Source organism: Oncorhynchus clarkii, chromosome 12 (genome assembly GCF_045791955.1).
Source record: "Oncorhynchus clarkii lewisi isolate Uvic-CL-2024 chromosome 12, UVic_Ocla_1.0, whole genome shotgun sequence".
NCBI classification, from domain to species: domain Eukaryota; kingdom Metazoa; phylum Chordata; class Actinopteri; order Salmoniformes; family Salmonidae; genus Oncorhynchus; species Oncorhynchus clarkii.
This window is the reverse complement of record NC_092158.1, coordinates 98834754-98857830: the sequence shown is the minus strand read 5'-3', so window position 1 is coordinate 98857830 and position 23077 is coordinate 98834754. Positions and strand designations below refer to the sequence as shown.

Genomic DNA, 23077 nt, shown 5'->3' with positions numbered 1-23077 from the left:
TACACACACACACTAGACAAACACACACACAAACACAGTGGACACACACACACACACACACACTGGACTCACAGACACACACTGGACTCACAGACACACACTGGACTCACAGACACACACTGGACACACACACACTGGACACACACACACTGGACACACACACTCACACACACACACACTGGTCACACACACACTCTGGACAGACACACACACACACACTGGACTCACACACACACACTGGACACACACTGGACACACACACACACACACACACACACACACACAGTGGACAAACATATACACACAGGACACACACACACACACTGGACACACACACACTGGACACACACACACACACACACACTGGACTCACAGACACACACTGGACACACACACACACACACACAAACACACACTGGACACACACACACACACACACACTCACACTGGACACACACACACACACACTGGACACACACATACACCTGCTGGACACACACACTGGTTACACACACACACACTGGACACACACACACACACACACTGGACTCACAGACACACACTGGACACACGCTGGACTCACAGACACACACTGGACACACACACATTGGACAAACACACACTGGACACATACACACACACACAAACACAGTGGACACACACACACACACACACACACACACACACACACACACACACACTGGACAAACACACACTAGACAAATACACACACACACACTAGACAAACACACACACACACACTGGAAACACACACACCCACACACACACACAAACTGGACAAACTCACACTGGACAAATACACACACAAACACAGTGGACACACACACACACAGGACAAACATATACACACAGTACACACACACACACTGGACACACACACACACACACACACTGGACACACACATACACACTGGACACACACACACACACACACACACATACACACTGGACACACACATACACACACACACACTGGACTCACAGACACACACTGGACACACACACACACACACACACACACACACACACACACACACACTGGACTCACAGACACACACTGGACACACACACACACACACACACACACACACACACACACACACACACTGGACAAATACACACACACACTAGACAAACACACACACAAACACAGTGGACACACACACACACACACACACTGGACTCACAGACACACACTGGACTCACAGACACACACTGGACTCACAGACACACACTGGACACACACACACTGGACACACACACACTGGACACACACACTCACACACACACACACTGGTCACACACACACTCTGGACAGACACACACACACACACTGGACTCACACACACACACTGGACACACACTGGACACACACACACACACACACACACACACACACAGTGGACAAACATATACACACAGGACACACACACACACACTGGACACAAACACACTGGACACACACATACTGGACACAAACACACTGGACACAAACACACACTGGACACAAACACACTGGACACACACACACTGGACACACACACACTCTGGACACACACACACATGCGCGTCTTTCTATAGTTGTGAGGACCTCTTACAATAACACTGTTAAAATACCAATGTGATCATTTGTTGTGTTTTATGTTGAAAAACAAATTGTATAATTATATACAATTATATATAATTATATATGGACATACCTTCCATAGTTGTACAAGTATACAAGGATATATTGTACTTTTCATAATAAAACATCCTTGAAACAAGAAAAGGCTGTTAATTGTGAAAACAGTTTGTTTATTGATTTAACGTTTCCTCTGTCAGGTTGATGTTAATCTGCGACTGGTTGAAACAAGAAACAAATATGAAATGAAATACAAAACAATTAAATATGTGAAATTGAATTAAACAAATTGTATAATTAGTACAACAGAGTGTTGTAATGCAGGGTTACTATAGCAACAGAGTGTTGTGATGCAGGGTCACTATAGCAACAGAGTTCTCTCTGCTCTCTCTCTCTGCTCTCTCTTTTCTCTGCTCGCTCTCTCTGCTCTCTCTGCCCTCCTCTCTGCTCTCTCACTCTCTGCTCTCTCTCTCACTCTCTGATCTCACTCTCTGCTCTCTCAGCCTGCTCTCTGCTCTCTCTCTGTTCTCTGCTCTCTGCCTTATTCTAAAATGGATTAAATGTGTTTTTCCCCTCATCAATCTACACACAATAACCCAGAATTACAAAGCAAAAAAAAACTTAGATATCACAGAGGGAGAGGGAGAGTAGAGAGTCAGATCAGATGGAAAGAGAGAGAGAGAGAGAGAGAGGGAGGGTAGAGAGTCAGAACAGAGGGAAAGAGAGAGAGAGAGAGAGAGAGAGGGAGGTTAGAGAGTCAGAACAGATGGAAAGAGAGAGAGAGAGAGAGAGAGAGGGAGGGTAGAGAGTCAGAACAGATATAACGCAACGTTAACTATTCATGAAAATCGCAAATGAAATGAGAAAATATATTTGCTCTCAAGCTTAGCCTTTTGTTAACAACACTGTCATCTCAGATTTTCAAAATATGCTTTTCAACCATAGCTACACAAGCATTTGTGTAAGAGTATTGATAGCCTAGCATAGCATTAAGCCTAGCATTCAGCAGGCAACATTTTCACAAAAGCAAGAAAAGCATTCAAATAAAATAATTTACCTTTGAAGAACTTCGGATGTTTTCAATGAGGAGACTCTCAGTTAGATAGCAAATGTTCATTTTTTCCAAAAATATTAATTGTGTAGGAGAAATCGCTCCGTTTTGTTCATCACGTTTGGCTAAGAAAAAAATCAGAAAATGCTGTCTCTACAACGCCAAACTTTTTACCAAATTAACTCCATAATATCGACAGAAACATGGCAAACGTTGTTTAGAATCAATCCTCAAGGTGTTTTTCACATATCTATTTGATGATAAATCATTCGTGGCAGTTGGGTTTCTCCTCGGAAGCAAACGGAAAAATACTGCAGCTGGAGATTACGCAATAATTGCGATGGAGGACACCAAGCGAGCACCTGGTAGATGTAGTGTAAAATGGTCAATCTTCTAATGATATGCCTACAAATACGTCACAATGCTGTCGACACTATGGGGAAACGACAGAAAGTCTAAGCTCATTCGTGGGCCATTCACATCCATATAAGGACTCATTGGAACACAGCGCCTTTCAAAATCTGGGGCACTTCCTGTTTGAAGTTTCATCTTGATTTCACCTGTAACATCAGTTCTGTGGCACTCACAGACAATATCTTTGCAGTTTTGGAAACGTCAGAGTGTTTTCTTTCCAAAGCTGTCAATTATATGCATAGTCGAGCATCTTTTCATGACAAAATATCGCGCTTAAAACGGGAACTTTTTTTTATCCAATAATGAAATACCGCCCCCAGAGTTCCAAGAAGTTAACCTGTTGGATCTCTAGGGGCGCTATTTCATTTTTGGATAAAAAACGTTCCCGTTTTAAGCGTGATATTTTGTCACGAAAAGATGCTCGACTATGCATATTCTTGACAGTTTTTGAAAGAAAACACTCTGAAGTTTCAGAATCTGCAAATATATTGTCTGTAAGTGCCCCAGAACTCATTCTACAGGCGAAACCAAGATGAAACGTCAAACAGGAAATGAGCAGAATTTCTGAAGCTCTGTTTTCAATGTCTCCTTATATGGCTGTGAATGCGACAGGAATAAGCTTAGACCTTCTGCCGTTTCCCCAAGATGTTGGCAGCATTGTGACGCATTTGTAGGCATATCATTGGAAGATTGACCATAAGAGACTACATTTTCCAAGTGTCCGCCTGGTGTCCTGCGTCGAAATTGGTGTGCAAAGCCAGCTGCAAGTTTTTTTCCATTTGATTGCTTCCACGAACGATATATCATCGAAGAGATATGTGAAAAACACCTTGAGGATTGATTCTAAACCATGTTTGCCATGTTTTCAGTCGATATTATGGAGTTAATTTGGAAAAAAGTTTGCGTTTGGAGGACTGAATTTTCTGGGTTTTTTTGTAGCCAAATGTGATGTACAAAACGGAGCTATTTCTAATACACAAAGAATCTTTTTAGAAAAAACTGAGCATTTGCTATCTAACTGAGAGTCTCCTCATTGAAAACATCCGAAGTTCTTCAAAGGTAAATGATTTTATTTGAAGGCTTTTATGTTTTTGTTGAAATGTTGCGTGCTGGATGCTAACGCTAATGCTAACTCTAAATGCTACGCTAGCTAGCTACTTTTACACAAATTATTGTTTTCCTATGGTTGAGAAGCATATTTTGAAAATCTGAGATGACAGTGTTGTTTACAAAAGGCTAAGCTTGAGAGATGGCATATTTATTTCATTTCATTTGCGATTTTCATGAATAGTTAACGTTGCGTTATGGTAATGAGCTTGAGAATGTAGTCACGATACCGGATCCGTGATGGGGAGATCAGAGAGGTTAATACTATTTAACTAAAAATATTCTAAATGTTTAATTAAAGCCAAAACGAATGCTAAACATATTCTATCTCTTTACTGTGTTAATGAAATCTCTCCTTCGGGAATCCACTGTATTTTTTCTAAAAATAACATAAAAATAAATCTTAAAAATCAGTCACATCAATAATTGAATATATGTTTCATAGTTTGAGATACCTTATCTACCGTAATTAATCACCCCTAAGAACTGAAAGTTATTTTTCTATGTAATTTCCTGCCCTATTGGCTTAATATATATCCTATCCAAACCTCAATGAATCTTATCTCCCCCTATTTATTCTCAATGATAAATAGGATATTTTTTTCTGTTGTAATAACAAATCAATAATAGCCAATTCAAACACTTTACAGCTAATATTGTAAAATATCCTGAACCACTTTCTCATCTGCAGTTCAAACTAAAATTCTAACCCAAAATTCTAACTCCATTATAATTAATTTACCTTATAACTAGTAACCCAGATGACCACAAATTCATTATACAAATGGCTCTCCCCTGAGGCTGATCAGACCCCAAGAGATAGCCATGATAAGGTCAAAGGTCACACCACCCCTTTACATTCGTCTTCATCACCATATTAGACATATTAAAGAAACCTTTATCTTTAATCATTTTCATTCACTTGTCTAATTAAAATTAAAACTCAGAAAATAAAACTCCTAATATTCCATATGTGAGTGTACCCCTTTAAGATATCTTATCTCTGGGAACAGGCAAATCCCCTTAACCCAAATGTTTACTACAACAACAAACCTAATAATTATGTAACTCATTCAGTCTCCAAATTGTTGCCCCAAAATATTTTATACCCTGCCATACACTCAAACAATTGTGATAAACGTGCACTGTCCCTTGAAAACAAGACATTCCTAGCCAGCCATACCCTATTGTAGACATTTCATTGTTCCCCGTAATGAAAACAGATAATGTTTAGAATACGTTAACTTCTTGTTCGATTTCATTGGCGTTACCTAACCAAAAATCAATACTCGGGAAATAACCACAACTTTTTACGATTCAACTATTCTTACCTACCTATATTATAGCCAAATATAGCCCAATGGAATGCCTAGCAATTCTGTTGCTGTAGCATCTTTTCAGACTATCCTTATGATATTCACCTACCTATATTATAGCCAAATAGAGCCCAATGGAAGGCCTAGCATTCTGTTGCTGTAGCATCTTTTCAGTCTATCCTTATGATATTCACCTACCTATATTATAGCCAAATAGAGCCCAATGGAAGGCCTAGCATTCTGTTGCTGTAGCATCTTTTCAGTCTATCCTTATGATATTCAGCTACCTATATTATAGCCAAATAGAGCCCAATGGAAGGCCTAGCATTCTGTTGCTGTAGCATCTTTTCAGTCTATCCTTATGATATTCACCTACCTATATTATAGCCAAATATAGCCCAATGGAAGGCCTAGCATTCTGTTGCTGTAGCATCTTTTCAGACGATATTCAGCTCCTTTTTTAAAAATGTATTTGGAACTTTTAGCCACTTTTGTAAAGTAACTCAAAGCTATAATGCATGCCTTTTCCCTCTAAATGCCACAACCCAATTTCTCTGTCATAATTTGAGGAACGGTGTTGTGTAGCCAACGTAAAATGATGCCGCAAGTCAGCCTACCAGTACTATTTGTTGTCCAAATAGATGAATTACAATCTAAAATCAATTTTAGTCTATCGGTTTCAAAGCTGAGATACGAACTTTAGTGTCCTGCTATTTAAATGATTGAGTTTCCCTGCCAATAATTAAATTAAATTATTATAATTGTCTGTAGTCCCAGGAAATAGTCCTAATTTAAAACCTTGCCTGACTATTTTAGTAGTATCAGCTTTTATTCAGGGTCTTTGTCCGAGTCAGATTTTGGACGCCTCCCTTCCTTTTCCTTTGTTCTCAGCTCCCTTCCTCGCCTCGGCTAACCATATCCTAGCTGTATTTAGCCCCTCTGCCCGTTGTTTTCTGTCTTTTCTCCACTAACCCTATTTATTTGTTTAATCATTGATTAATAACCCCTTTGGCTTCCAAGGCACCCGGATCTATCAAGCTATTTTTTTTTTTATGGTGTGTATTCTCTCCTTCGTTTTCTCCTTTGTGGAAACATTGTCAAAAGCTTTGACTGTTGAATCGGATATTAGGTCTTACCTATACAACTATAAGCCCAGGGGTCGTAAATCCCTAGTTAACATCTTATTTTCCGGTTGTGTCAGAAGGCTTTTAAAGACAATAATATAATTAATCTCACGCCACTATTTTAGGCTTCCCTCTCGCCTGGAACCTCTTGTCTATAGATTTGGCTTTTATCCCATTCCTCTAGATTTTGGTGTCCCTCTTCTCCTCATTTGGACTTTATTTCAGTACTATTTGTTGAATTGGAGCGATGGTCAATACTCCCACAATTCAATTGACCTTTTAAATTATCTTGTCCGCATAGAATTCCATTCCTGTCTCCCCACGCTTAGTTATTATCATATTTGTACAAGATCAACGTCCTATCCCCCAGCACCTATTTAATATCCCTTCTTAATCTCGGGCGAACATGCCTCTCATGATTAAATTTAATTTACTTACGGTAGTGCACATTCAAACACAGTTTTTTTCGAACCTGCCAGTGTATATCGGTTATACAAAACCCAGTGTATGTTGGTCATATAAAACCCTGTGGGAATAGTAAAGCTCCCATTATTGATCAATTCTAAAAAATTTAGAACATCAAATCAAAGAACTTAAATCATTCCCCCCAGAATTGAGAAAATATAGGCTACTGACCTTGTCGCCGACTGGGAAAAGCACTGTTCGTTGGATCTAGTCACCGTCCCTGTCGGTCTGGGGTGTACACCGGCCTGGTCTTTTCCCTCAATTCAGAGGCCAGGTCTTAAATAATGGGACCCAACCCGCTCGTGCACGATTTTCGATGTACGACCTTCAGATGGCAGAGACGGGTATTTTAGATCAAGCTCGAAGGACCAATTGTTACAGGAATTAAATTCCTCTATGTTTTAATACCCAATTAAAATTAAACACTCCTTCAATTCCTAAGAATTTGTAAGACTCTTATTTGCATGAAATGGACAGAGACCAGTATCAAAATCTATCAGCAGCATTTATTCTCAAGAGTACTGAACATGATACAGTTTACCACAGATTATAAACTGAAAATGACATCGTTCTTTTTCTTACTACCCCGTCTCATCTCTGCTCCAGTACAATGGCTGTATGGTTCTCAAGACTTAGATCATTTATGATCCGAGCCAAGGTCTGCCTGCAGTCTATTCAGTCTGGCTATAAGTTCATTCATTTCTACCAAGGAACAGAGACAGTCATTGTTCTAATTCTTGATTATATTTACACACATTATATTCAGTACTAAGGTTAAAAGAAAATTCATACACCTATACAGTAACATAATAGTATTCTGATTAGTCAGTCCTGATTGAAATGTATACATAATTAGTCATTATTGATAAAAATTCCCTTAACATCAACCTGACAGAGGCAACATAAAATCAATAACTATATATATATATATATATTTATATATATATATATATATATATATAGAACATCAAATATATACATCAAATACCCCAAATATACATTTAGAGGCATAGTTAAACGGTTTCATAGGATTTCCTCCTGCAAACAGGACCTGGGAAAAGCAATTCAAACATAATTTCATGCACTCAGACAGAGAAGTCACTCTAAACGATATCTCAGAACCATAAAATACAGCACCTTGGGGGCCCTCTCTCCCATTCAACCTACACACTCACATAACACAAGTCTGTCAATCACTCTTTTGGACCCCAACCTTCATTATAGAGGTTCCGGAGACATTTCCAAATCCTCCCATTCCCCTGATTTCAACCCTGACCACAACCCTAACCTTAACCCTTACCCTAACCCTAACCCCTAACCCTAACCCCTAACCCTAACCCTAACCCTAACCTTAACCCTAACCTTAACCCTAACCTTAACCCTAACCCTAACCTTAACCCTAACCTTAACCCTAACCCTAACCCCACCGCTAACCCGAACCCTAACCCTAACCCCACCGCTAACCCTAACCATAACCTTAACCACACCCCTAACCCCACCGCTAACCCTAACCCCACCCCTAACCCCACCGCTAACCCCACCGCTAACCCCACCGCTAACCCTAACCCCACCCCTAACCCCACCGCTAACCCCACCGCTAACCCTAACCCCACCCCTAACCCCACCGCTAACCCCACCGCTAACCCCACCGCTAACCCTAACCCCACCACTAACCCCACCGCTAACCCTAACCTTAACCCCACCCCTAACCCCACCGCTAACCCCACCGCTAACCCTAACCCCACCACTAACCCTAACCTTAACCCCACTCCTAACCCCACCACTAACCCTAACCCCACCACTAACCCTAACCTTAACCCCACCCCTAACCCCACCACTAACCCTAACGCCACCACTAACCCTAACTCTAACCCCAACCATAACCCCACCCCTAACCCCACCACTAACCCTAACGCCACCACTAACCCTAACTCTAACCCTAACCATAACCCTACCCCTAACCCCACCACTAACCCTAACCCCATCCCTAACCCCACCGCTAACCCTAACGCCACCACTAACCCCACCACTAACCCTAACCTTAACCCCACCCCTAACCCCACCGCTAACCCTAACCCCACCCCTAACCCCACCGCTAACCCTAACCCCACCCCTAACCCCACCGCTAACCATAACACCACCCCTAACCCCACCGCTAACCCTAACGCCACCACTAACCCCACCGCTAACCCTAACCTTAACCCCACCCCTAACCCCACCTCTAACCCCAACACTAACCCTAACCCCACCTCTAACCCCACCACTAACCCTAACCCCACCACTAACCCCACCACTAACCCCACCGCTAACCCTAACCCCACCACTAACCCCACCGCTAACCCTAACCCCACCACTAACCCCACCACTAACCCCACCGCTAACCCTAACCCCACCACTAACCCTAACGCCACCACTAACCCTAACTCTAACCCTAACCATAACCCCACCCCTAACCCCACCACTAACCCTAACGCCACCACTAACCCTAACTCTAACCCTAACCATAACCCCACCCCTAACCCCACCCCTAACCCCACCGCTAACCCTAACGCCACCACTAACCCCACCACTAACCCTAACCTTAACCCCACCCCTAACCCTAACCCCACCCCTAACCCCACCGCTAACCCTAACGCCACCACTAACCCCACCACTAACCCTAACCTTAACCCCGCCCCTAACCCCACCGCTAACCCTAACCCCACCCCTAACCCCACCGCTAACCCTAACCCCACCCCTAACCCCACCGCTAACCATAACCCCAGCCCTAACCCCACCGCTAACCCTAACGCCACCACTAACCCCACCGCTAACCCTAACCTTAACCCCACCCCTAACCCCACCTCTAACCCCACCACTAACCCTAACCCCACCTCTAACCCCACCGCTAACCCTAACCCCACCACTAACCCCACCACTAACCCCACCGCTAACCCTAACCCCACCACTAACCCCACCGCTAACCCTAACCCCACCACTAACCCCACCACTAACCCCACCGCTAACCCTAACCCCACCACTAACCCCACCACTAACCCCACCGCTAACCCTAACCCCACCACTAACCCTAACGCCACCACTAACCCTAACTCTAACCCTAACCATAACCCCACCCCTAACCCCACCACTAACCCTAACGCCACCACTAACCCTAACTCTAACCCTAACAATAACCCCACCCCTAACCCCACTGCTAACCCTAACCCCACCACTAACCCTAACCCCACCACTAACCCCACCGCTAACCCTAACGCCACCACTAACCCTAACTCTAACCCTAACAATAACCCCACCCCTAACCCCACCGCTAACCCTAACCCCACCACTAACCCTAACCCCACCACTAACCCCACCGCTAACCCTAACGCCACCACTAACCCTAACTCTAACCCTAACAATAACCCCACCCCTAACCCCACCGCTAACCTTAACCCCACCCCTAACCCCTAACCCCACCCCTAACCCCACCGCTAACCCTAACGCCACCACTAACCCTAACTCTAACCCTAACAATAACCCCACCCCTAACCCAACCGCTAACCCTAACCCCACCACTAACCCTAACCCCACCACTAACCCTAACCCCACCACTAACCCCACCGCTAACCCTAACGCCACCACTAACCCTAACTCTAACCCTAACAATAACCCCACCCCTAACCCCACCGCTAACCTTAACCCCACCCCTAACCCCTAACCCCACCCCTAACCCCACCGCTAACCCTAATCCTAACTCTAACCCTAACCATAACCCCACCCTTAACCCCATCGCTAACCCTAGCCCCACCACTAACCCTAACCCCACCACTAATCCTAATCATAACCCTACCCCTAACCTTACCCCTCCTAGAAGAACAGATTTGGAAATTGACCCCCCTCGGAACCACAATCTTCTTTCCTCCTCTCATTCCCCTTCCGAGCAGCAAACAATCCCCATCCCCCTAGTTACTACATTCTCACATAAGCTAAATACAGTACCAAGTCCCCACAACCACCCACACCCTACACGGCTCACTTCAGACCAAGAAAATTCATTTCAAACTCATACAGCAAGACCTCCACTCCAGTTTTAGACTCCATTTCACTCTACACTCCAAATGTCATATATATAATCACTAGCACATTTTGCAAAAAACACTACATTGGGGAAACGGGCCCATTTACACACAGAACTAGTGACTCATTTCCAGGATCACCCCATCACTTACCTCAATATATCAGGATTACAGTCGTGTTCTGGGTGGACCAGTGGGCGGTGAAAAGCAGTGGAACGTAGGTGGATAAGAGACCTACAAACAATTACACCTAGCGGTCTGAATGAGCGTTTTTAACTGGTAAGATGGATCAATTACACCTAGCGGTCTGAATGAGCGTTTTTAACTGGTACGATAGGATCAATTACACCTAGCGGTCTGAATGAGCGTTTTTAACTGGTACGATAGGATCAATTACACCTAGCGGTCTGAATGAGCGTTTTTAACTGGTACGATAGGATCAATTACACCTAGCGGTCTGAATGAGTGTTTTAACTGGTAAGATAGGATCAATTACACCTAGCGGTCTGAATGAGCGTTTTTAACTGGTACGATAGGATCAATTACACCTAGCGGTCTGAATGAGCGTTTTTAACTGGTAAGATAGGATCAATTACACCTAGCGGTCTGAATGAGCGTTTTTAACTGGTACGATAGGATCAATTACACCTAGCGGTCTGAATGAGCGTTTTTAATTGGTACGATAGGATCAATTACACCTAGCGGTCTGAATGAGCGTTTTTAACTGGTAAGATAGGATCAATTGAAGGGCATAGCACTTGTTTACAGGGTTCTCAAGGAGTTGGAAGAAGGAGGCACCATGAAACAAAAAACAATAAATAAAGTTTGTGTGGTTTTTATTATATTTAACAGATGCTTATTTATAATAGTTTTATTCCTTTTGTTTTTATGTATTTCAATTTGTTTTAACAACTCAGCACTTGATCTTATAGCACTTTTATAGATATATGGGCTTTTAACTGTGTTGGTTTATGTACTAATAAAGCATCTATCCCTTGACCCCTTGTATATTTTAACATCTTAGTCCCTTCATGGTCCTAGATAACCACTCAGACTATCATTTTTAGAAGCAATATGAACCTACTTACGTTTGTTAAGGTTTTTAGGAGTCAGTCTAGTGTATTTTAACAATATAATTTATTCAGATTGGAGGGGAACACAACAATAGACCTGTGCATCACAAGACAAATCAGTCTCTTTTTAACCCTACTCAAATTCAAAACCTAACCCTAACCCTAAACCAACCCTAACCCAACACTTACCCTAACCCAACCCTAACCCAACACTTACACTAACCCAACCCTAAACCAACTCTAACCCAACCCTAACCCAACACTTACCCTAACCCGACCCTAAACCAACCCTAACCCAACCAAACCCTAACCCAACACTTACCCTAACCCAACCCTAAACCAACGCTAACCCAACCCAACCCTAAACCAACGCTAACCCAACCCTAACCCAACCCAACCCTAACCCAACCTTAAACCAACCCTAACCCAACCAAACCCCAACCCCACCCCAACCCTAACCCAACCCAACCCAACCCTAACCCTAACCCTAACCTAACCCTAACCCAACCCAAACCTGAACCCTAACCCAACCTAACCCAACCCTAACCCAACCCAACACTAACCCAACCCAACCCTACCCTACCCTACCCTAACCCTAACCCATCCCTAACCCAACCCAACCCTAGCTCCAAGCAGCAGCACTGTGGCAATGACTTATAAGTGTGCGTTCTCTAATTCTCTCTTTCTCTCTTTCTCTCTCTCGGAGGACCTGAGCCCTAGGACCATGCCCCAGGACTACCTGACATGATGACTCCTTGTTGTCCCCAGTCCACCTGGCTGTGCTGCTGCTCCAGTTTCAACTGTTCTGCCTTATTATTATTCGACCATGCTGGTCATTTATGAACATTTGAACATCTTGTCCATGTTCTGTTATAATCTCCACCCGGCACAGCCAGAAGAGGACTGGCCATCCCACATATGCTCTCTCTAATTCTCTCTTTCTTTCTCTCTCTCGGAGGACCTGAGCCCTAGGACCATGCCCCAGGAATACCTGACATGATGACTCCTTGCTGTCCCCAGTCCACCTGACCGTGCTGCTGCTCCAGTTTCAACTATTCTGCCTTATTATTATTCGACCATGCTGGTCATTTATGAACATTTGAACATCTTGGCCATGTTCTCTTATAATTTCCACCCAGCACAGCCAGCAGAGGACTGGCCACCCCACATAGCCTGGTTCCTCTCTAGGTTTCTTCCTAGGTTTTGGCCTTTCTAGGGAGTTTTTCCTAGCCACCGTGCTTCTACACCTGCATTGCTTGCTGTTTGGGGTTTTAGGCTGGGTTTCTGTACTGCACTTTGAGATATCAGCTGATGTACGAAGGGCTATATAAATAAATTTGATTTGATTTGATTTGATTATACCAAGTTGTTTGAGTGAATTTAACAATAGGAGAGGGGGATATATATAATATAGCCTACTATATTTAATACACCATAAACTAGTGAATGTAACAATAGGAGAGGGGGATATATATAATATAGCCTACTATATTTAATACACCATAAACTAGTGAATGTAACAATAGGAGAGGGGGATATATATAATATGGCCTACTATATTTAATACACCATTAACTAGTGAATGTAACAATAGGAGAGGGGGATATATATAATATGACCTACTATATTTAATACGCCATAAACTATTGTTTTTTAACAGTTTCACTAATTCATTTTAATTAACTTAATAATTATGACACACCCCTCTCTATTGTCATTGGTTTAGCAATTATGACACACCCCTCACTATTGTCATTGGTTGAACTACTTGCACTGTTTGTCTACATAACCTGGTTCAAGTATTCATGACATCACCCTGAAGAAGACACAGTGATGCTGAAACGTTGGTAAAAACCCAATAAATTACTGGGAGTTTATATATGGAGTTTATATACGGAGTTTATATATGGAGTTTATATATGGAGTTTATATATGGAGTTTATACATGGAGTTTATATATGGAGTGTGGAACTCTATTTATTTTGATAGTTTATAGTTTATTCATCGTTAGTCAGCACCTCCACACAAAATATTGTTTATTGGTGTGTGCCAGCTTAATGTTATTTATTGTCCCAGACCACAACAACATCTCCGAGTTCTTTATTTGATTGGAATGTTCCGTCAGCAGGGAAATGAAGACCAGTTTGATCCAGTTCGATACATTGTTCCCATAATGGAGCCAAATTAGTAGAATGCTGGAGCTCATCTTTCAGCACCTCTATGACTTTATTAAACTTCTCTTCCTCTAGTCCCACTTTAAAGGGAGAATCTGGTCCGTCTGTCTTCATTTCAGTAGTTATTATTCTGAAACCTCTCCTGACGGTGATACCCACTTCCCCAGAGAATAGTTATGGTATTGGGTACCCACTTAGCCAGAGAATAGTTATGGTATTGATAGCCACTTCTCCAGAGAATAGTTATGGTATTGATACCCACCTCCCCAGAGAAAAGTTATGGTATTGATACCCACTTCCCCAGAGAATAGTTATGGTATTGATACCTACTTCGCCAGAGAATAGTTATGGTATTGATACCCACTTCCCCAGAGAATAGTTATGGTATTGATACCCACTTCCCCAGAGAATAGTTATGGTATTGATACCCACTTCCCCAGAGAATAGTTATGATATTGATACCCACTTCCCCAGATAATAGTTATGGTTTTTGTGCCTTTTAATTGGTAACGGCACTTAATACCTTGTATTAGAACCAAAACTATAGTGTCTGTTAATGTTTTACTGGAGAATATGGGAGACCTAATGGCTTCCAGTTTTACACCTCACATATCACTGTTGTTGATAACAACAGTTATTCACATTTGTCTTCCTATTTCCACAAATTGTCACAAATGTTATTTGGCACTTAATATGCTCTTATTATAGTCATTTCTTTATTTCACCTTTTGAGATGGAAAACTGTTTTTTTATTTTAGTTACTAATTTGAATGTGTTCTTTATGACAGAATGTTAGAATGTGTTCTTTATGACATAATGTTAGAATGTGTTCTTTATGACAGAATGTTAGAATGTGTTCTTTATGACAGAATGTTAGAATGTGTTCTTTATGACAGAATGTTAGAATGTGTTCTTTATGACAGAATGTTAGAATGTGTTCTTTATGACAGAATGTTAGAATGTGTTCTTTATGACAGAATGTTAGAATGTGTTCTTTATGACAGAATGTTAGAATGTGTTCTTTATGACAGAATGTTAGAATGTGTTCTTTATGACAGAATGTTAGAATGTGTTCTTTATGACAGAATGTTAGAATGTGTTCTTTATGACAGAATGTTAGAATGTGTTCTTTATGACAGAATGTTAGAATGTGTTCTTTATGACAGAATGTTAGAATGTTTTCTTTATGACAGAATGTTAGAATGTGTTCTTTATGACATAATGTTAGAATGTGTTCTTTATGACAGAATGTTAGAATGTGTTCTTTATGACAGAATGTTAGAATGTGTTCTTTATGACAGAATGTTAGAATGTGTTCTTTATGACAGAATGTTAGAATGTGTTCTTTATGACAGAATGTTAGAATGTGTTCTTTATGACAGAATGTTAGAATGTGTTCTTTATGACAGAATGTTAGAATGTGTTCTTTATGACAGAATGTTAGAATGTGTTCTTTATGACAGAATGTTAGAATGTGTTCTTTATGACAGAATGTTAGAATGTGTTCTTTATGACAGAATGTTAGAATGTGTTCTTTATGACAGAATGTTAGAATGTGTTCTTTATGACAGAATGTTAGAATGTGTTCTTTATAACAGAATGTTAGAATGTGTTCTTTATGACAGAATGTTAGAATGTGTTCTTTATGACAGAATGTTAGAATGTGTTCTTTATGACATAATGTTAGAATGTGTTCTTTATGACAGAATGTTAGAATAGGTTGTTTATGACAGAATGTTAGAATGTGTTCTTTATGACAGAATGTTAGAATGTGTTCTTTATGACAGAATGTTAGAATGTGTTCTTTATGACAGAATGTTAGAATGTGTTCTTTATGACAGAATGTTAGAATGTGTTCTTTATGACAGAATGTTAGAATGTGTTCTTTATGACAGAATGTTAGAATGTGTTCTTTATAACAGAATGTTAGAATGTGTTCTTTATGACAGAATGTTAGAATGTGTTCTTTATGACAGAATGTTAGAATGTGTTCTTTATAACAGAATGTTAGAATGTGTTCTTTATGACAGAATGTTAGAATGTGTTCTTTATGACAGAATGTTAGAATGTGTTCTTTATGACAGAATGTTAGAATGTGTTCTTTATGACAGAATGTTAGAATGTGTTCTTTATGACAGAATGTTAGAATGTGTTCTTTATGACAGAATGTTAGAATGTGTTCTTTATGACAGAATGTTAGAATGTGTTCTTTATGACAGAATGTTAGAATGTGTTCTTTATAACAGAATGTTAGAATGTGTTCTTTATAACAGAATGTTAGAATGTGTTCTTTATGACAGAATGTTAGAATGTGTTCTTTATGACAGAATGTTAGAATGTGTTCTTTATAACAGAATGTTAGAATGTGTTCTTTATGACAGAATGTTAGAATGTGTTCTATATGACAGAATGTTAGAATGTGTTCTATATGACAGAATGTTAGAATGTGTTCTTTATGACAGAATGTTAGAATGTGTTCTTTATGACAGAATGTTAGAATGTGTTCTTTATAACAGAATGTTAGAATGTGTTCTTTATGACAGAATGTTAGAATGTGTTCTTTATGACAGAATGTTAAAATGAGGGGATGTTTTAGTTATGAATATAAACTGGTAACAATCTAGTGGCCAATCTTCATTGTAAAAGGCCCAACATGTTTCTGATAAGATTTCAGTTTGACTTGGATGGATATTTGATGTGGTTGAAAAACTATCAGCTTTTATGATGCTGATAAAGAGGCACATTAACAGACGGCCTCTAACTGAGCAGTGTAGTCTATAGGTTATACACTGAGTGGACTAGATATTACTCTAACTGAGCAGTGTAGTCTATAGGTTATACACTGAGTGGACTAGATATTACTCTAACTGAGCAGTGTAGTCTATAGGTTATACACTGAGTGGACTAGATATTACTCTAACTGAGAAGTGTAGTCTATAGGTTATACACTGAGTGGACTAGATATTACTCTAACTGAGCAGTGTAGCCTATAGGTTATACACTGAGTGGACTAGATATTACTCTAACTGAGCAGTGTAGTCTATAGGTTATACACTGAGTGGACTAGATATTACTCTAACTGAGAAGTGTAGCCTATAGGTTATACACTGAGTGGACTAGATATTACTCTAACTGAGAAGTGTAGCCTATAGGTTATACACTGAGTGGACTAGATATTACTCTAACTGAGAAGTGTAGTCTATAGGTTATACACTGAGTGGACTAGATATTACTCTAACTGAGCAGCGTAGTCTATAGGTTATACACTGAGTGGACTAGATATTACTCTAACTGAGCAGTGTAGTCTATAGGTTATACACTGAGTGGACTAGATATTACTCTAACTGAGAAGTGTAGCCTATAGGTTATACACTGAGTGGACTAGATATTACTCTAACTGAGCAGTGTAGCCTATAGGTTATACACTGAGTGGACTAGATATTACTCTAACTGAGAAGTGTAGCCTATAGGTTATACACTGAGTGGACTAGATATTACTCTAACTGAGCAGTGTAGTCTATAGGTTATACACTGAGTGGACTAGATATTACTCTAACTGAGCAGTGTAGCCTATAGGTTATACACTGAGTGGACTAGATATTACTCTAACTGAGCAGTGTAGTCTACAGGTTATACACTGAGTGGACTAGATATTACTCTAACTGAGCAGTGTAGTCTATAGGTTATACACTGAGTGGACTAGATATTACTCTTACTGAGCAGTGTAGTCTAGATGTTATACATTGAGTGGACTAGATATTACTCTAACTGAGCAGTGTAGCCTATAGGTTAAACACTGAGTGGACTAGATATTAAGGACACATTCCTAACATTGAGTTCAACAGGGATGATGACCCATGTTGACTCCAATGCTTCCCACAGTTGTCAAGTTGGCTGGACGTCCTTTGGGTGGTCGAACATGAGCGTGAAAAACCCAGCAGTGTTGCAGTTCTTGACACAAACCAGTGCGCCTGGCACCTACTACAATACCCCATTCAAAGGCACTTAAAACTTTTGTCTTGCTCATTCACCCTCTGAATGACACACATACACAATCCATGTCTCAATTGTCTACAGGCTTAAAAATCCTAGGGGGCAGCATTTTCACTTTGGATGAATAGCGTTCCCAGAGTGAACTGCCTCCTACTCTGTCCCAGATGCTAATATATGCATATTATTATTACTATTGGATATAAAACACTCTGACGTTTCTAAACCTGTTTGAATGATGTCTGTGACTATAACAGAACCTATATTGCAGGCAAACACCTGAGAAAAAATCCAAACAGGAAGTGAGTATTCTGAGGCTGGTCGATTTTCAACTCATCGCCTATTCAAATCCCAGTAAGATATGGATCTGTTTGCACTGCCTACACCTTCCACTAGATGTCAACAGTCTGTAGAACGTTGAATGAAGCCTCTACTGTGATGTGGGGCTGGATGGGAGGTGTTTGAGTCAGTGGTCTGGCAGAGAGCCAGTTCCTGGTCATGCGCATTCCACATGATATCGCCTTACTTCTGTAGACACAAAGGAATTCTCCGGTTGGAACGTTATTGAATATTTATGATAACAACATCTTGAAGATTGATTCTCTACTTAGTTTGAGAAGTTTAGTCGACCAGTAATATAACTTTATGAAGTTTTCGCCTGGACCTGCTAAGCGTTTGGACATGTGTAGCAAAAGTAGCTACTTGTACATAATTAATGGCCATTATCGAAAAAACAAACAATTTATTGTGGAACTAGGATTCCTGTGAGTGCATTATGATGAAGATCATCAATGGTAAGGGAATATTTATGATGTAATTTCGTATTTCTGTTGACTCCAACATGGCGGAGAAATGTTGTTTATATCTGAGCGCCGTCTCAGATTATTGCATGGTTTGCTTTTTCCGTAAAGTTTTTTTGAAATCTGACACAGCGGTTGCATTAACTTTTTATGGCTGCAATCCCGATATCGGGATAAGTGTCATCAACAACCGCTGAATAGCATAGCGCTACGTACAATAAATATTACTATAAATATTTATATTAATGAAATCACAAGTGCAATATAGGAAAACACAGCTTAGCCTTTTGTTAATCCACCTGTCGTGTCAGATTTTGAAATTATACAGCGAAAGCAATCCCAGCGTTTGTGTAAGTTTATCGATCGCATGATAAAACATTAAGTACAGTTAGCTCGGTCACGAAAATCAGAAAAGCAATCAAATTAATAATTTACCTTAGATGATCTTCGGATGTTAATATAATGCATATATTAGCAACTGAGACTGAGGAGCTGGCTGTTTACAATGGGCAACTTTTCATCCAAGCTACTCAATACTGCCCCTGCAGCCATAAAAAGTTCACCTTTCTCCTCCCTTTCATCTGCAATTGACAAATAAGGAATCATAGCTTTCACCTGGATTCACCTGGTCAGTCTGTCATGGAAAGAAAGGTGTCCTTAATGTTTTATACATTCATGGATTTTGTTATGTAACCTATTGTTTTCTCTTTATTCAACCTGCCATCTACCCACCTGGGGACTGAGGGTTATGAGAGAACCCCCACATCACTAGCTTCTCTTTATACAACCTGCCATCTACCCACCTGGGGACTGAGGGTTATGAGAGAACCCCCACATCACTAGCTTCTCTTTATTCAACCTGCCATCTACCCACCTGGGGACTGAGGGTTATGAGAGAACCCCCACATCACTAGCTTGTATGTTCTGCAGCCTTGTAAAGATAAGGAGGGGATGACTGGGAGGCAGGTTGGCATTTATTGTCATGAATCTTGCCCTGGAGGCAGTTCAGCAAAGAGGTCACTAGTTGGCACAGGCACAAAGTAAAAAAAAAATCAGATTTGAATCCTAACCTCAACCCTAACCACACTGCTAATCCTTCCCTTATATTAAGACCATAAAACAACATTATTTTCCACATCCAATTTTTACTTTGTAGCTGGCATATCTAGAGGAAATCACACAGTTCTGCCTCCAGGTCAAGATTCATGACAAACATCAACCTGCGACTGGCAGAGGCAATGAAGAATCAATAACCAAACTGTTTTCACAAGTAACAGGCTTTTTCTTGTTTCAATTATGTTTAATTATGAAAAGTACAATATATCCTTGTTTACTTGTACAGCTATGGAGCATATATATATAATTGTACAATTTGTTATTCAACATAAAAAACAGAACAAATTATCACATTGGTATTTTAACGGTGTTATTGTAAGAGTTTAAATGTTTAAACAGAGGATCCATCTAAAACAGTATAAAACAAGATGATAAACAGAGGATCCATCTAAAACAGTATAAAACAAGACGATAAACAGAGGATCCATCTAAAACAGGATAAAACAAGATGATAAACAGAGGATCCATCTAAAACAGTATAAAACAAGATGATAAACAGAGGATCCATCTAAAACAGTATAAAACAAGATGATAAACAGAGGATCCATCTAAAACAGTATAAAACAAGATGATAAACAGAGGATCCATCTAAAACAGTATAAAACAAGATGATAAACAGAGGATCCATCTAAAACAGTATAAAACAAGATGATAAACAGAGGATCCATCTAAAACAGTATAAACCAAGATGATAAACAGAGGATCCATCTAAAACAGTATAAAACAAGATGATTAACAGAGGATCCATCTAAAACATTATAAAACAAGATGATAAACAGAGGATCCATCTAAAACAGTATAAAACAAGATGATAAACAGAGGATCCATCTAAAACAGTATAAAACAAGATGATAAACAGAGGATCCATCTAAAACAGGATAAAACAAGATGATAAACAGAGGATCCATCTAAAACAGTATAAAACAAGATGATAAACAGAGGATCCATCCTCACAATTACATGTGTGTGTGTGTGTGTGTCCAATGTGTGTGTCCAGTGTGTGTCCTGTATGTGTGTGTGTGTGTGTGTGTGTGTGTGTGTGTGTTTGTCCATTCAGTGTGTGTTTGTCCAGTGTGTGTGTGTCCTGTGTGTGTGTGTGTGTGTCCACTCTGTTTGTGTGTGTGTTTGTTTGTCCAGTGTAATTATATATATATAATTGTATATAATTGTACAATTTGTTGTTCAACATAAAAGACAACAAATTATCACATTGGTATTTTAACAGTGTTATTGTAAGAGGTCCTGGGTCAAGGTCCTCACAATTATAGGAAGACGTGCATGTGTGTGTGTGTGTGTGTCCAATGTGTGTGTGTGTGTGTGTTTGTGTTTGTCCAGTGTGTGTGTGTCCTGTGTGTGTGTGTTTGTTTGTCCAGTGTGTGTGTGTCCAGTGTGTGTGTCCAGTGTGTCCAGTGTGTGTGTGTGTGTGTGTCCAGTGTGTGTGTGTGTGTGTGTGTGTCCAGTGTGTGTGTGTGTGTGTGTGTGTGGGTGCGTGTGTTTTTGTTTGTCCAGTGTGTGTGTGTGTGTGTTTGTCCAGTGTGTGTGTTTGTTTTTGTCCAGTGTGTGTGTGTTTGTCCAATATGTGTGTGTGTGTCTAGCGTGTGTGTGTGTTTGTCCAATGTGTGTGTGTTTGTCCAGTGTGTGTGTGTTCAGTGTGTGTGTGTGTGTGTGTCTAGCGTGTGTGTGTGTGTTCAGTGTGTGTGTGTCTGTGTCCAGCTGTGTATTTTTGTTTGTCCAGTGTGTGTGTGTGTGTGTGTGTGTGTTTGTGTGTTTATCCAGTGTGTGTGTGTGTGTGTGTTTTTGTGTGTTTGTCCAGTGTGTGTGTGTGTGTGTGTGTGTTTGTGTGTTTGTGTGTGTGTGTGTGTGTGTGTTTGTCCAGTGTGTGTGTGTGTGTGTGTTTTTGTCCAGTATGTGTTTGTGTGTGTGTGTTTGTCCAGTGTGTGTGTGTTTGTCCAGTGTGTGTGTGTTTGTCCAGTGTGTGTGTGTTCAGTGTGTGTTTGTCCAGTGTGTGTGTTTGTCCAGTGTGTGTGTGTGTGTGTGTCCAATTGTGTGTGTGTGTGTGTGTGTGTGTGTGTTTGTCCAGTGTGTGTGTGTGTGTGTGTTTTTGTCCAGTATGTGTGTGTGTGTGTGTGTTTGTCCAGTGTGTGTGTGTTTGTCCAGTGTGTGTTTGTCCAGTGTGTGTGTGTTTGTCCAGTGTGTGTGTGTGTTCAGTGTGTGTTTGTCCAGTGTGTGTGTGTGTGTGTGTCCAATTGTGTGTGATTGTGTGTGTGTTCAGTGTGTGTGTGTGTCCAGTGTGTGTGTGTGTGTGTGTGTTCAGTGTGTGTATGTGTGTTCAGTGTGTGTGCGTGTGTGTGTGTGTGTCTAGCGTGTGTGTGTTTGTCCAGTGTGTGTGTTTGTCCAGTGTGTGTGTGTGTGTGTGTGTGTGTGTGTGTGTGTGTGTGTGTTCAGTGTGTGTGTCCAGTGCCTGTGTGTGTGTCCAGTGTGTGTGTTTTTCCAGTGTGAGTGTGTGTCCAGCGTGTGTGTGTGTGTCCAGTGTGTGTCCAGTGTGTGTGTGTGTGTGTGTGTGTGTTTTTGTTTGTCCAGTATGTGTGTGTGTGTTTGTCCATTGTGTGTGTGTGTTTTTGTGAGTCCATTGTGTGTGTTTGTCCAGTGTGTGTGTGTGTTTGTCCAGTGTGTGTGTGTCCAGTGTGTGTGTGTGTGTGTGTGTTTTTGTGTGTGTGTCCAGTGTGTGTGTGTGTGTGTGTGTGTGT

General features: G+C 40.8%; 1 protein-coding gene across 1 annotated transcript in view; it reads left to right on the top strand.

Moving 5' to 3' along the window:
- Positions 1–23077, top strand: part of LOC139422622 (NACHT, LRR and PYD domains-containing protein 12-like) — a 163684-nt gene that overhangs the window by 14284 nt on the left and 126323 nt on the right. The gene's annotated exons all lie outside the window — the stretch shown is intronic.